Source organism: Malaya genurostris, chromosome 3, assembly GCF_030247185.1.
Source record: "Malaya genurostris strain Urasoe2022 chromosome 3, Malgen_1.1, whole genome shotgun sequence".
NCBI classification, from domain to species: domain Eukaryota; kingdom Metazoa; phylum Arthropoda; class Insecta; order Diptera; family Culicidae; genus Malaya; species Malaya genurostris.
Window position 1 is genome coordinate 127,524,486 of NC_080572.1, and position 15,608 is coordinate 127,540,093.

The window sequence follows — 15,608 nt, forward strand, 5'->3', positions numbered from 1 at the left end:
TGGGAATAAAGTATCTAACTAAGGATGTTTTTTATATAAAAAAACATGTTTCAATCTACCTAGTGGTGTAATGATGCCTTTCTCATATCAATCATACTATCACTTATAATACTGTGGTATTCTTCAAAATATTTTTTTTCGATTCGGTTTGTTTGCCCGCCTACTGACCAAAACTATCAATTGGAGAAGATTTGAGATTGATTTAGAATTTTTTTCACGTTTTTTGCCCTTCTCAGTGATGGTAAACATTTTTTAACACACTTCACCCTATATTTCCGGATCCGGAAGTCGGATCCGGATGAAATTCAGGAATTCCGCATGGAACCACAGGACCTTTCATTTGTAAGTAGTAAGAACATATATTTTCATTTTTTGCATATTTTACCCCATAAGTCCGAAACCGAAAGTCAGATTTAAATGAAACTCAGGAATTTAGTATGGGACCTAAAGAGGTTTCATTTGAATCTATGTGTATGAAAATCGGTTTTGCCATCACCGAAAAAAGTTGGTGCACTTATTTTCAGTTATTTTAGTTTAATTATTCAAATCATATCCATTACAAGAATTTAAAGGAAAGAGGTGGATTTAAAATAGTTTTTAATTAGCAAACCCATATTACCTCCCATATAGATTTTAAGAGGAGCATCTCTGAACATGAGGAGATATTTTCTCCCCTAAAATTATATCATCATACTAGCTGATTTACCCGGCGTTGCTCGGAAATGTTTCGTGAAGGCAAGGCACAAATCCCCGAAAATATGGGGAACGTGCCGTTATGAGCCAATTTATTCTGATACACTCTCTCATCCTCAAAATAACCTTATAATCTATTTTAATTTAACTTCCTTTTTGTCAGTGAACTTACTACAGATCTTCTCTATGATTACCCTGAGTAGTGTAGAAAGTATCTGTGCTTTTCCAAAAATATCGATTCCCACCTTTAGTACATGTGCCAAACTTTGTGGCGATTCGTTTAGTTGTTTCGTAGTTATGCTGAGACTTAAATACTCTCGCGTTCATAGGCAGACAAAGATTATTTTCCCTTAGTTCTTTGAATTCCCCGGCAAAATGGAACCAGATCTTTTGAAATTATTTAAAGAAAATTGCGTTGCAATCAAGTTAACAACAACAATACTATCTACTACGACCTTGAAATTCTTGCCACTTTCTTGTTTTACAAAAAATGGGAGATTTTTTTTCAAAAACCCCTCCTTCTAATGTAAATGTCGGTTCTCTTCAAGTTATATAAATTTCGTCATTGACCTCATGTTAACGACACTTGCTACATACTTTTCCCCCTGAAAATGTCCTAATGATCATTTCTGAAGAGCAAGAAGAATCTGTGCCAAATTTGATAGCAATCCGTTCAGTAGTTCCGTAGTTATACGGTTACAATCATTACATCCCCTTTTTTAAGTATCTATAATCTTCAAAAAGTATTGATTCTCGTCAAATTCAATAAATTTTTTCATGACCACTGTTAAGGACACTTGCTACGCTTCCTCCCCAATAAAAATACCCTTTCAACTATCTCTGAAGAGTAAAAAGCATCTGTGCCAAATTTTATAGTAATTCATTCAGTAGTTCCGGAGTTATGCCGTTACAAAATTTACACTACAGAGAGAGAGAGGCACTTTCTACACCCTTTCCCCTTCCTTATAATCATATCTAACTTGTGCAAAAAGTATCTATGGTTTTTAAAAAGTACCGATTCTTGTCAAATTAGATATTTTTTAATGACCCCCTTTGTTCAGAACACTTGCTACGTTCCCTCCCCCATAAAAATATTCTTATAACCATCTCGGAAGAGCAAGAAGTACATGTGTCAAGTTTGATAGCAATCCGTTAAGTAGTTTCGGAGTTATGCCGTTTCAAACATTACACCCCCCTTTTTAAAGACACTTGCTACATCCACCCCCATATTATCATATTCTAGGTATGCGAAATGTTTCTTATGTCTTAAACAATATCGATTTTTGTCGAGTTATATGAATTTTTTATGACCCCTTCTTGTTAGGGACACTTGCTACGCTTCCTCTCCTATAAAAATACGTTGATAACTATCTCTGAAGAGCAAGAAGTATCTGTGCCAAGTTTGGAGGCAATCGGTTCAGTAGTTTCGGAGTTATGCCCTTTTAGACTATACACCCCCCCCCCCTTTTTAAAGGCACTTGCTACATCCACCCCCCGTATAGTCATATCTAAGGTATGTAAAATGTTTCTATGATCTTCAAAACGTATCGATTCTCGTCAAGTTATGTGAATTTGTTCATGACCCCACCCTGTTAATGGCACTTGCTACGCTCCCTACCCTATAAAAATACTCCCTAAACCCAAACTTACTAAAATTAACTTAGACCACAAACCCCAATTCACAAATTACTTTGAAAATTCAATTTACTTGATTCTTTTTCTGTTTGATACATAAAAAAATTATGAAAATCAACCGGAAAAGTGGGGAAAATGCATAAAGATGTTTAGTTTTTGGAATTTTCCGTTGAAATAGTCGCCTATGCTTACTAGATCATCGATAGGTGTTTGGCGCATAACGAATTGCTTAATTGAGTATCAACATTATTGCTTGCTAAATGATTTAATGATGGAACGCCTATGAGTGTTCTAGCTACACCGCAAACGGGATCAAAAGTTCTGATATTGTTTACCAGAAGATGCATTGTGTGCAATGTAATCAGTTAGATGATTAATGTTGGCCATCGTAGGCGTAAGTTGAACAAATCACTTCCACTTCAACTTCACTCACCTATCTTTTCACTTCATTTTACCTATTACCAGTAACACGCTCAGTGAAGTAATCAGTGCAGTGAAAAAAAACATTTTTTTCTTACAAATTTTTGGTGATAATAATAATAATAATAATAATAATAATAATAATAATAATAATAATAATAATAATAATAATAATAATAATAATAATAATAATAATAATAATAATAATGGTTTTCACCGTGAAGTGATACCGATAATAAGGTAAAAATCACTTCACTTGGTTTTCATCGTGTAGTGATACCCGTAGTGGCCAGGATTCTGCTGTTTAAATAATGAGATCAAACAAAGAGGTTTGCCTTGCATTTAGCATGCTGAAATTCGTTTGCGTCGGGTAAATTCAGCTGGATTTATAATCATCAATCACTCCTCATGTTCACTTCGCTATAACAGAAGAATTGCACATTGTTTTCATATAAAACTTTCTGATACAAATTCTCAGTACCGAATTCCACCATTCGTTACTTGTAGGTTGGGTACTAAACAAAATGATGTGGTATCTACTAATGAGACGACTATTAAACGAATGCAGTGTTCATATAAAAGTTAATGGACACAATGTTTAAGAGAATGGTAACTTGAACTTTCGAATATCCAAAAATTACTAATTTTATCTTTCGGTTTTTTAACAATATCAAACTAACTAGAGATTGTGAGAGGAAAAAGAATATGAAAAATGTAGAGGCATAGTACTCAAGGAAGAGTAGAGATTTTTTTTTTTAATTTTTTATTCAGGCCAATTTGCGTATAGCTTTACGTGGCCGATTTACCCATGTTTTTGTTACATAAAATTATTTTTTTATTTTTGGATCTCGTTGTCACCCTTTTTCTAGGGGAAGAGGAGCTTCCATTTTCTTCTAGCGAAGATTGAAGGTCATTTTGTCCGTTGCTCGTATCATCCATTGCTACATCGTTGGAGTTGTGAGTGGTTTCCGTTTCCTTGTTTTCATTGTTGATCGCCGTCTTGGGTTCATTTGCAGTTGCTGTAGATGCGCTTTGTACATTGATTGCAGTTGATAGTTGGTTAGATGGTAAAGGTGTTTTTGAAACAGGAGCACTGCATTCACTAGTTTCCGTTGTTGAGCGTTTGTCCTTGTTTTTGTTTGTTTTGTTTGTTTTCGCAGTTTCAGTGCAAGGTTTGCCGTAGTGTGCAGGTTGTTCACAAAACTGACATGTAACTAATTGATTTTCATACGTAATCAGCGCACAAATCTCCAAATATCAAGGGGAACGTGCCATTTGAGCCAATTTGTTCTGATTCCTGAATTGATTTTCATACGTAATCTGCGTTTTACTCGGATGTATTCCATCTTGACTACAAACGATGTAAGATGGAATTGCTTTACGTAGTTGCATACGTACCACTCGCACGCCATTCCGGATACCCGGGAAAAAATTCTGCCATACTTCCCTGATTCGATGGAAAGAACTTCACCGTACTGCGACATGCTTTCCCGAACATACCCATCGCTGGTCTGCGGGGGAAGGTCATGCACTTCTATGGCATTGTCCACCATGTACACAGGGATTTTATATTTAACATTGTCATGATCAACACTGTGCACCCCGTTATTATCCGAAGCAAATGAAATTGCATCTTTTTCACGTTTGAACATAATGTACACACATTTAGACGCCTTGTTGAATTGAATCTCACTTACATCATTAACGTTTAGATGCATTCGTTCCTTAAGCAAGATTTCAATTTCGGTTGCTGCTGGTCTAACTTTGCAGCGCTTGAAATCAATACAAATTGACCAAGTTTCAGGCTTTGTTAAATCGTATTTGCCCATTTCGTACAATCTATTGTTCACTGCACTGTATTGTCTTTGTTTCTGTCGTCGCGACCGTAAGAAATTTTCGACTGCGTCGGATCCGATGCGAGCACGAACTGATGAAGAGTAAGGATTTGAAGATAAAGTTCTGAAAAATTCAACGTAACAAGGTTCATTTAAGTAAAAAAGGTTTCTCGCATCTAAACTTTTACCTTCTACCAGAGGAGTCGAATTTAGCGATGCGAATCAACCGAGTCTCTGATATATCACAAATTTACTAAATAATTACTGACTGACCAGAAGTCGTAAATTAAAAGTAAAAAACAAATCATCGCTGAATTGTTAATCGAAAATTGTTCCTGTGATTGTCACGCTACGAACATACATAAAACACGACTAAATAATAGCACCAGACTAGCGAGAAGTGACGAACTACAACTCGCGAGTACAGCTTTTGTAAACTTGCGGAATCGATTTAAAGTTGTCATCTTATTTATTTTTGCTTCACTTTTTATCCCATATGTCGAAACCATTAGTTTGAGAGTGATACACAATCGCTGTTCGATGCACTGACTCAAAAGATGATATGGCGATCGGTGCATTCGCTTAATTTTTGCGTAACAAAAGCTTTTAACATATTCACAATATTTTTTGATGAATTCATCGCAGCCAAGTAATCAGTAAAATAATGGAAAGATACATTCACAGCATCAGATGTTTGACAATTCTACTGTCCGAAAACAGAAATTCAAAAAAAAAAATCGGGCGAGACGAAGCTCGACGGGTCAGTAAGTAAATATATCCCTTATGATCAAAAAAGAACCGGGATTTTCATTTTAAAATTCCCGCGCTTGTCCAATCGGTACACTTTAATTCTCTCAACGTTGGCAACACTTTTATACACATTCTGTCAAATTTTGACGCATATCGTACGATTAGTTTTTGTTTTGCGTCTATACAAAGACTTTGAAAAATTTTCGAGTGGCGATTTTTATAATGGATGAAAATTTAGAATAACGTGCGTGCATCAAATTTTTATTGCAAATGGATTTAAGTGTTCCGAAGCGTTGAAAATGTTAGAAAAGGCCTTTGGTGAATCGTGTCTAGGAAAAACATCGTGTCTAAGAAAAACACATGCTTGAATCATGATCCCTGGCCGCCCAACAACATCTGTTACTGAATAAAACATTGAATCGGCGAAGAAAATCGTGTTGCAAAATCGTGCTGTATCGATTAGAGAGATTGCTGTGTTGTTCGGCATCTCTTATGGATCAGCCAAACACATTTTAAGTGATGTTTGGGGTTTGAAACGCGTCGCTTCTCGGCTGGTGCCAAAAAAGCTGAATTTCATTCAAAAACAGCGTCGTGTTGATGTGGCCAAAGAGATGATTTCCAACGTAGATAGTGACCCCACATTCATCGAATGCATCATAACTGGTGATGAGGTGTGGATCTATGAATATGACGTCGAAACCGCACAACAATCGACCGAATGGCGCATCGAAGGCGAGCCGTTGTTCTAATTTTTCATCCACTATAAAAATCGCTACACGAAATTTTTCAACTTCTTTGTATAGACGCCAAACAAAAACTAATCGTAAGATATGCGTCAAAATTTGACAGAATGTGTATAAAAGTGTTGCCAACGTTGAAAGAATAAAAGTTTACCGATTGGACAAGCGCGGGAATTTTAGAATGAAAATTCCGGTTATTTTTTTATCATAAGGTATATATATATATATATATATATATATATATATATATATATATATATATATATATATATATATATATATATATATATATATATATATATATATATATATATATATATATATATATATATATATATATATATATATATATATATACGTGGTTGCCGGAATCCATGGCATTAAAAGAGGAAGTGATACATTCTAGAAGTTTTGATGTGGTTGAGCAACCTTAAAAAAATCCATGCTATTTGTTTGTTATTACATTTACCAGTTGTTGGAAAAGTTTTTCGTTTACAATTTTTTTAAATAATTTTAGGAATGCTAGAAATAGTGGCTATAGTACGGTAAGCCGGATTTGAATATTGGTACAAGGAAAGATGAGAGTTTACAGAGATGTATGAACGTTAGTATTCATGGTCACGGTTAGATTCAGAATGAGATGTATATATTTCATGAACAAAAATTTAAAATTGGTTGCAGATTTCGATGTTGTTCTTTCCTACTGGCCTATCTTGATGCATTTCAGATGGAAGATTGTTGCTTTTTAGTTTCGAGTTAGTGTAGTTCAAACAGTTTTTGAGACATGATTTTATTTCGTTTTCAATTTTACAGTTATATTGTTCTTGTGCTTCGTTATTGGATATTTTAAGTTTATTTCACAGATCTAAGTAATTTTGTAGGTTAGACTGTAGACTATAGTTCTTATTATACAATACTACTGACACTGTTTTTTCCGTTCTTAGTTTATGACTGAGTTTACTATGAATATAGTGCTGAATTATCATATTATTGGTTTCTCTAAGTAGTTGTTTATCGTGATAAAATCAACTAAAACGATATAGCAATATTACCATGGCATCATTGACTAGATAGAAGAGGTTGCTTTTTGGAAAAACAGAAGGAACCTTTTTACTTGCCTATACTGTAAAGAAATACACAGGAAAATGAAATTTGACACGAGAAATCGATAAGCAAATTTCACATGATGGTCCTACGTTATGTTTCCCAGTAGGTGAAGTATATTTATGTACATATTAATCAGATATACGTCACCGTGATAGACAATTGCGCTGCATGCAGACAAGGTATCGTCATGACAGCAAATTTTATAGATTATTCTGCGCTGCTTGAGACTGAATTTCATGCGCTGATCACTATGTAAATTTACTGAGTAATCAATTAATTAAATAAATTTATGTTGCGCAAGCTTTCGCGTGAAAATTGAGGCAGGGTGTTGGTACAAAGTGGTGATTTATAATTTATGTTGTTCAAAGAGGGTATATGGCTGGATTCTAAGGTATAGTTTCAACACTCGTAAGATATTTTTATTAAATTTGTTTTAATTATTGAACGTTTTGCTTTCAGCAGTACGATGCTAGCATTAGTATAAATAATTGAACGGAATTTGATAAATATGTCTTACGTTTTAGAGAAATTTTTTGTGAGTTCGTTGCTTTTGGCAAATGTAAACGCGATCGACACAATTTTGGGTGCCGCATTCACATCAGACACTATTTTGAGTGCTACATTCACCTCGCGCTATTTTTTTTATTCAATAATATAATATAATTTTAAGGCACACTGCTTAAGCTCTAAGATGCCAAGGGTATGTTCTAATCTTAATTATCGTTCAACTTAAAACTAGAATAGTATCATTATGTAATGTAGGGGTCGCGGATTCTCGAGAATCCAGCTTGGCGATCGGTAGTGGCCGGTTGGCGTTGGTAAATATCTATGTTGCGATAAATTTTTGTTTTGCTTGTTTTGATAAAGACTATTTGGTTGAAGCAAGGAATGAAAATTATAGAATGATAGCACTCAAGGTGAAGATATAGAAAACAGTGAGACATGACAAGGGTTATATGAAGCAGAACCCCTTTAACAAGTCAATCTTCTACCAGAGGAATCGAGCTTAGGCATCTGATCAATGCAAATCACTTGAGTCTCTGGTATGTCGGAAAGTAATGACAAAGGTCTTTTACCATTTACTATCCGAATCGCAAAAGAAAAGTTACCAGATGTTGTAACTTTCAATTTGCGACAGCATTCTTACACACAGTGAGTTCTTCACTGCGTGGATGTTTTTTTTCTCAATATCTATATAGGTAGTTGAACATCGGAATGGAATGTTTGTTCGAACTGTTGCTTCGAACGTGTTAGTTGTTTGCCACAACGTGTTAGTTGTTTACCCTAGGTTGTGAGCGGTGTTCAGTAGCGCTCCATATAATATAATATAATATAATATAATATAATATAATATAATATAATATAATATAATATAATATAATATAATATAATATAATATAATATAATATAATATAATATAATATAATATAATATAATATAATATAATGTAATGTAATATAATATAATATAAAATAATATAACATAATAGAATAGCACCCAGTCGACGACGTTGTATTGCCCAAATGTCATCATAGGCACATTGGGACGCATGAGATATGAACTTGTGAGCACTTAGTTAGTTCATTTTCCGACGATCCCCCGCCCTTGTGCGTAAATGTTCCTAAAATGGAGGCTTTATTTGTATGCGACTTACCAAGTGTTACCTCGCAAGTTTTCGAATATTGAATATATGTTTTGATTTGTTGGAGTATTAGGATTGCAAAAGAACTAACAAAATAATGTCATTCGATAATTTTTACTATATAACAGCATACTACCTTTTTAACATATTGTAGAACTCGAAATCTGTATTTTTTCTACATTTATTTTTTTAACTTGATTATTATAACTATTTATTTGCTGTTTACGGCGCATAATTTTAGGTTTTAAATATTGACCTTTAACTGATATTCTGTAAGTAGTATCATTTTTTTATATCATATGCAATGTAAATTTCTATATTATAACGCATAATTTTTATTGATTGTTTTGATAATAATATGTATTTTTTCATACATCATAGTTAAATTACTTGAATAATCGTAATTAAAAACAAGGGGCTGAGGCCCAATGGGAGATAGATAGTACCTATTATCTTTCTCCGGACAGAATCATCTAAGATGCACTGGGTTCCTGCTACCATGTCGTAAAAGTCCAAAATATCCGGAAATTCTGTTTTCCTACTTTCAGTTACCATCAGAACATTTTTTACTTTACTATCACTTCGTCCAACAAAGTGCTCTTATTTCGTCTGTATTTCTACCCTTTCGAGCTTTTAAGACTACACATATAAAAAAATTTTGTGAATTTACATATATTTTCATGTACATATTTGGAGCAAGCAATAAAACATAAAGTTACTTCACAATTCTGTCAGTTCCCATATAATTTAATCGCATAAGTATGCGTCCATTGAAAGATAAAGTTTATTGTTGTTTATTGTTTATTTGTTTAAATAATCCATCTGACAATTAAAAGTCTTAATGAATAACACGAAGTACAACGAACAAACTTATAACAAGGATACACTTAATAATTTCTGTGAGAACTTGTGCGTCGGTTTACCAAATTCAAAGAGATGCTCAACTTTGGAAAATGCACGTATACATGCTGTCATTGGTTCATGTTGTCCGAAAGTAGTACGATGAAATCTTGGTTGAAGTAGACTCGTCGAGCGTAGAGATCACTGAGAAGCACGGAAGTCAAGAAGAGATAACAATTTTGGTGAATCAATATCGCCATTGATTACTTTAGCCACAAGTAACGCTTGCTGCATCTTTTTTCGTCGCTCTAACGATTCCAGGCCAATCAGACGACAGCGGTCAGGATACGGTGGTAAATCCAGAGGGTTTTGCCATGGGAGGTGCCGCAAAGCCTACCGGACGGGGTCCAAACCAAACACGCATTTTCGAGTGATGGGCGCACCAACGAACAGTATAGCGCTTTTAGACAGTACGGGTCTTTGAAGTCTCGGCTGATTTTCGCTATGAAGCCGAGTTGTCGTGTTGCTTTGGAAATCAAAGTTGATCGGTGTTGGTTAAAGGTAAGCTTAGCATCCAGCAAAACGCCGAGGTCATTGACAACGTCGACTCTTCCAAGAGTTTGTCCATCGATTTGATAGTCGAATATTATGGGGTTGGTTTTGCGATGGAATGTTGTAACTTGACATTTCACGGTACTAATAATTAAAAAATTTCTTCTACACCGGCCAACGAAAATATTTAAAAGTTCCTGGAGACGAACACAGTCCTCAATAGACCGAACTGCCAGATACAGCTTCAGGTCATCAGCGTAAACCAGTCTGCATCCAATGCCAAGTAGTAAAGTAGCGTCGTTAAAGAACAGCACAAACAATAGTGGACCTAGGTTACTACCCTGAGGAACACCAGATTTATTCGTGAAAGGAGAAGAAATACACGAGCCTAGCTGGACACGTAGCACTTTGTCGCATAAATAAAAGCTCAGCAATTTAACAAACATTCTCGAAGCGCCTAGTCGGGATAATTTTGTTACAAGTATTTCATGATCTATTCGATCAAACGCTGCTTTCAGATCAGTATAAATTGCATCAATTTGAGATTTTTCTTCCATCCGAGTGATACAGGTAGATGTAAAATCCAACAGGTTCGTGTTCACCGATCGTTCTATTCATTGCCAATTTAATGCAGTCCAATTTAATTTTGCATCGATGATGGTTCAAACTTTAGATTCAACTCATGTTGTCGTGTAAATTTTAATCTTACTTTCTGTGTAGTCTAATCTGGAAGAAATATTTTGCTTCTTTTGTGTTATTTCTCGTTCTTCAAAACTATAGGCTGTGGGTTAGCGAAGCTTTCATTGAATGTGTTTCGCTTAGTTGTTTGTAGTTTTCTTTTTTTCACACGCTTCTTTTACTGATTTAAATTTTGAATTTTGTTTTCTAATATTAAGCCAATCTATACCGTCTAGATGGCGATGTGCCAAAGCTGTCCACATTCTTTGTTTCTTTTTCGAAATAGTTGAACTGTCTAGGTATTTACTGTGATAGCCAAGGAGGTGATTAAGACAAGACAAGCTCAAAATTTGTCTTGAAACTGTTAGGATTAGAATTGCTTCAGATCATAATTAAATGCAAACATAATCAAAAATAAATTCAAATAATTAAAATAATTGCATATTTTTCTCTCTCTGTAACCGGATGTCTAGAGTTTGAAGAACAAAAACTATAAATTTAAAAACTATCATTTTGCTCGAAATTTACCAATGCATTTCGACTTTTTTAAAACAGACGCCTATTATAAATAAACTGTCATTTCCATTTTTGTAGATTGTTCTTATAACATATCGCGGGACTCGGTTGATTTCAAATCGATTGACTGTCGATAGAGTAACACTTTCTTCTTGTGCCGAATACCAAAGCAACAGACGCTTGTACTTTTTGCTGCGCTCATAACAAATTTTAATTGCGTGAAAACCAAAAAGAAAGTTTTTTTCAGACTTTTTTATAGTATCATAAATTGAAAAGCATCAATCGAAAAGGTGAGTGGATTGACTATTTATTAGGTGAAGTTGATCTATTTCGTGATTTGATACCGGATACTATCAAAATTTTCGCAACCAAAGTTTTTTTCGTCATTTTCAGAATGTCTACTGATTTCGGTTACCGGCATCCCATTTTTTTCGACAAATCGCGAAAAATTGTCAATGATATGCAGAGATGTCAAGTCTGCAAATTTAAATCCAACAATTATTACAGTAATTTCTGAAGGAATGGTAAAGAATAGATACACTTTATTGGTAACACTAACTCGAAAATGGTGAGAATCCTGATGTGCGAACGTGGGCAGTTAATATCAATAATGCTTAATTTACAGGTTAGTTAATATATGCGTCTAGATATACAAGATCTCGTAATAATCATTAGTTCACCTGTTTTCTAGTAAAATGATCAAACGTGTCGAAACCCTATTAGCTGAATAATATTTAAAAGGAAATTTTATACGAATGCTGCACCTTGCACATATGATGATTAATTACTTACGCATCGCATGTTGTTCGTCATCCAAACTAAGAGTTTTCTTAGTTTGGATGATGAACAACATGCGATGCGATTGATCTGCCTTCCGATTCTACTTCAATTGCGATGATAAATTGTTTGTTTCTTCTAGCGGCTAAAATATCATCGTTTATGTTGAAACAGCAGGATATTCTTTAAGGACCAAGTGCTAGAAGTTGATGTTTTTGTTCCTTGAATCAAATTTTTACACATCATAAACATAATATTAAATGTTTCAGAATTAAATAGAAATGCTTGTTAGCATAAAAGCCCGATCGTCAAGCCGTAGCAAGTTCCCAATGAAAATCTATTTTCGTAACAAGTGATGATATATGTCTGGTCTCGCAAGTAGTTAAAGAGTAAGAGTAAGAGTAGGATAGTTCTAGTATAATATGTTGATTGGAAGCTCATCCAAAAGATAATAATATTGGATCGTATGAATAAAATGTAGTAAAGTCTGTTGTTTGTAGTATCTTCTCCAAAACATAGTCCACAGAGTAAAACACGTTTTGTTTGGTTTTAATTATTCTACTTCACTTTATCAGCAAATACACGAGTAGCAACCTCTGGAGCTACCTACCGAAAAATTGTAGTAAATTCTACATGTTCGAACGTTGTTGTGTAGTAAAGTCTCTGCTTTTGACAGGAACGTGATCCACATGTAGAATTCACTACCGAAATACAAGCATGCTACGTTTTATTCATACGACCCATTATATCTATTAATATGGTATACAAGTTCTATTATTTGGTATTGAACAAATAAAACAATCTCAATAATACACCTAATACACCGACAGTAAACACGAAAATAACAGCGTTCGAGATGCTGTTTAAATGATACCTGTTTTCCACAATACCACTAAGTACCTAACTGAACAAAAAGTGGAAGTTGTATGCCTGAAGGTGGTGAATCTGTGTGGTATGGTCTTGAAGAGATTATATTTTAAGAACAAAGTTTTTGTAACCTGGCGAAATTCATGAACCTGCCACTGTGCCACATCAAATTTCATGCTTCAGAATCGTTATTGTGTCTTTAATCAGATTTTATCAAGTATTTTGCTTTATCAAATTTTATGCTTGTAAGCAATAAAACCGAACAAACGACAGTGCGAAGAGTTATACCATATTTCCACTATACTACCTTTAAGCGACATAGCCGCAAGCGATCGCTGTTTGGAAATTACATGTATCGTTAGTAGAACTCGCCGTTTGGGTTCGGCCGCACATTAGCATTTTCAGCTGTTGTTCCGTTCTGTGGATCGATCCAGACCCAATTGACCATGAAATTTTTTTCGGTGCTTATTTATAATCAGAGTATGGCGCGCGGATAAAATATTCATATGCGTACAAGATTCGCCGCAGTCAAGTTAACAATGTTTTCAAATCTTGCTCATCTTCTCGTTGAGCATGCCGCTCTGGGTTGGGGGATATTTAAAACGTTGTTAAACATGCATATTATGCGCTTTATTATGGTGATTAATTTACATTGCGATGATCGGTGAGCGTGTGAAACAGCCGGAAGATATGGGCATTGCTTCTACTAAGAAGATGTGCTTACTGGTATATCCTATAAAACGTCTCAGTGCTGACTGCATCATTGACCTGCGGGTTAAACCCATCATAAACAATTACTTTGGGGCAAACAACTGATGCTCATGCCGACAAACGCTATTGGAACTATTGATTAACAGATGATTTTGCGATTTAAGCTGTCGTGTTACAGCAAAAAATAAATTTTTGTATGTATGTATGTATGATTATGTGCGTGTATGTGTATGAGTATGTGTAAAAAAATGTCACTCATAAAATAAAAAATCTCGTAGTCCCAAAGGTTGCTATTGAATTTTATCATGCTTTTATAGGGTAAAGTGTGTTTGGAATTGCACACCGTCATTTGGAGCGACGATGCAAAAAAGGGTAAAATTCTTCTAGATTTGGCTTAAAACTGATTCAATTTGTAGGCTATATTAGTAACTTACTAAACGAACCGACTTCGGCTTTACTGGTTCCAAGTTCCAGGTTCCAGAAGTACCGAAAATAGTGGTCAAAAAGTCTAAAACGAAACTCACTCAATTTTCACAGAGATGATTAGATCGATTTCCACAAACAGGCTCAAAAAGTCCCTATAGTCTCATAGGTTGCTGATTAATTTCATGTGCTCCGACTTCCGGTTATAAACTGTAGGGTAAAGTGTGTTTAATCATTTAGTGCGACGATGCAAAATTAAGAAAAATAATGAAATGATATTTTTGAAAATTTAAGTAATATGAGAAAGGCATCATTACACCACTAAGTGGATTAAAAAAGGTTTTTATTCATCGTATAACGGCACATGGCCGATGCCGTTTTCAAGATATTATAAATATGTACATTTTATCTGAGTGTAACGAATGCTGTACATTATGTAGAGCTGAAGTACACAAACAAATACACACACTAGGTATGATATTCACAAATCCACACATATGAATTACATGTGATGAGAAGAAGGGGGTAACAGCTTACCGATGTACTGAATTTAAAGGTAATGCTACTTATTGATGCAAATTAAAAACGCAAAGTTAGAGAGGTATATGGTTTTAGTATCAGGTATTAATTAGAAAGGTTATTAGGAAATGTTGGAAAGGAGAACAAAAATTATCAAAATTTTATTCCAATGAATTTCTCACGATTTAACACTTGGTGGGTTTTCAAAACAGTTGATAGCTTAGCGGAATTTAGCGGTTGATGTTCCGGAATAAAGCCACCGGCTCCGATGAGCAGCGGTCACCTGTACAAAATCGGATATCGTGAACCAGCACGAGCGCTGTCAAAAGTTCCTCATTCGCCACTCTGCCTCCGCGAGCCCAATGCACCGATTGTGTGTGTCGAAGGATTCACACAAATAAAATTTCGAGTTCCCAACGTAGCACCTGGTTAGAAAATGAAAACGCTATTAGTTCGATACAAGTTGCTACTAGAAACCGATGAATCCTTTGCATTCTCACATGCATCACAGGAAGCGATACTTTGTAAGTAAACGTTCTTAAAATATTATCTAGTATTTATTGCTCTATGACGCTAACTATCGAGAATGCTTTAAAGTTTTATAGTGTTGTATGATAACTTGTAAACAGAACGAAAAAATCAAGCTCACTTGCGTCTCGCCAAATGCACATAAAACGAATCGTCGAAAGCACTTAAGGGGGGTCATTTTTGCTAAATTTTTCCAGAATTATCGTTCAACAAAATAAATTCCAATGTTTTGCATAATAAAAAGCTTGATTCGAACAACATTTTGTAATTTTTTCGTTGAAAGATATTGAGGAAGAAGTCGGTGAAGAGGTATTTTTGAGGACGCTTCTTAAAAATCATGATTTGCTGTGTCCATTGTATCCCAGCGCAGACTAA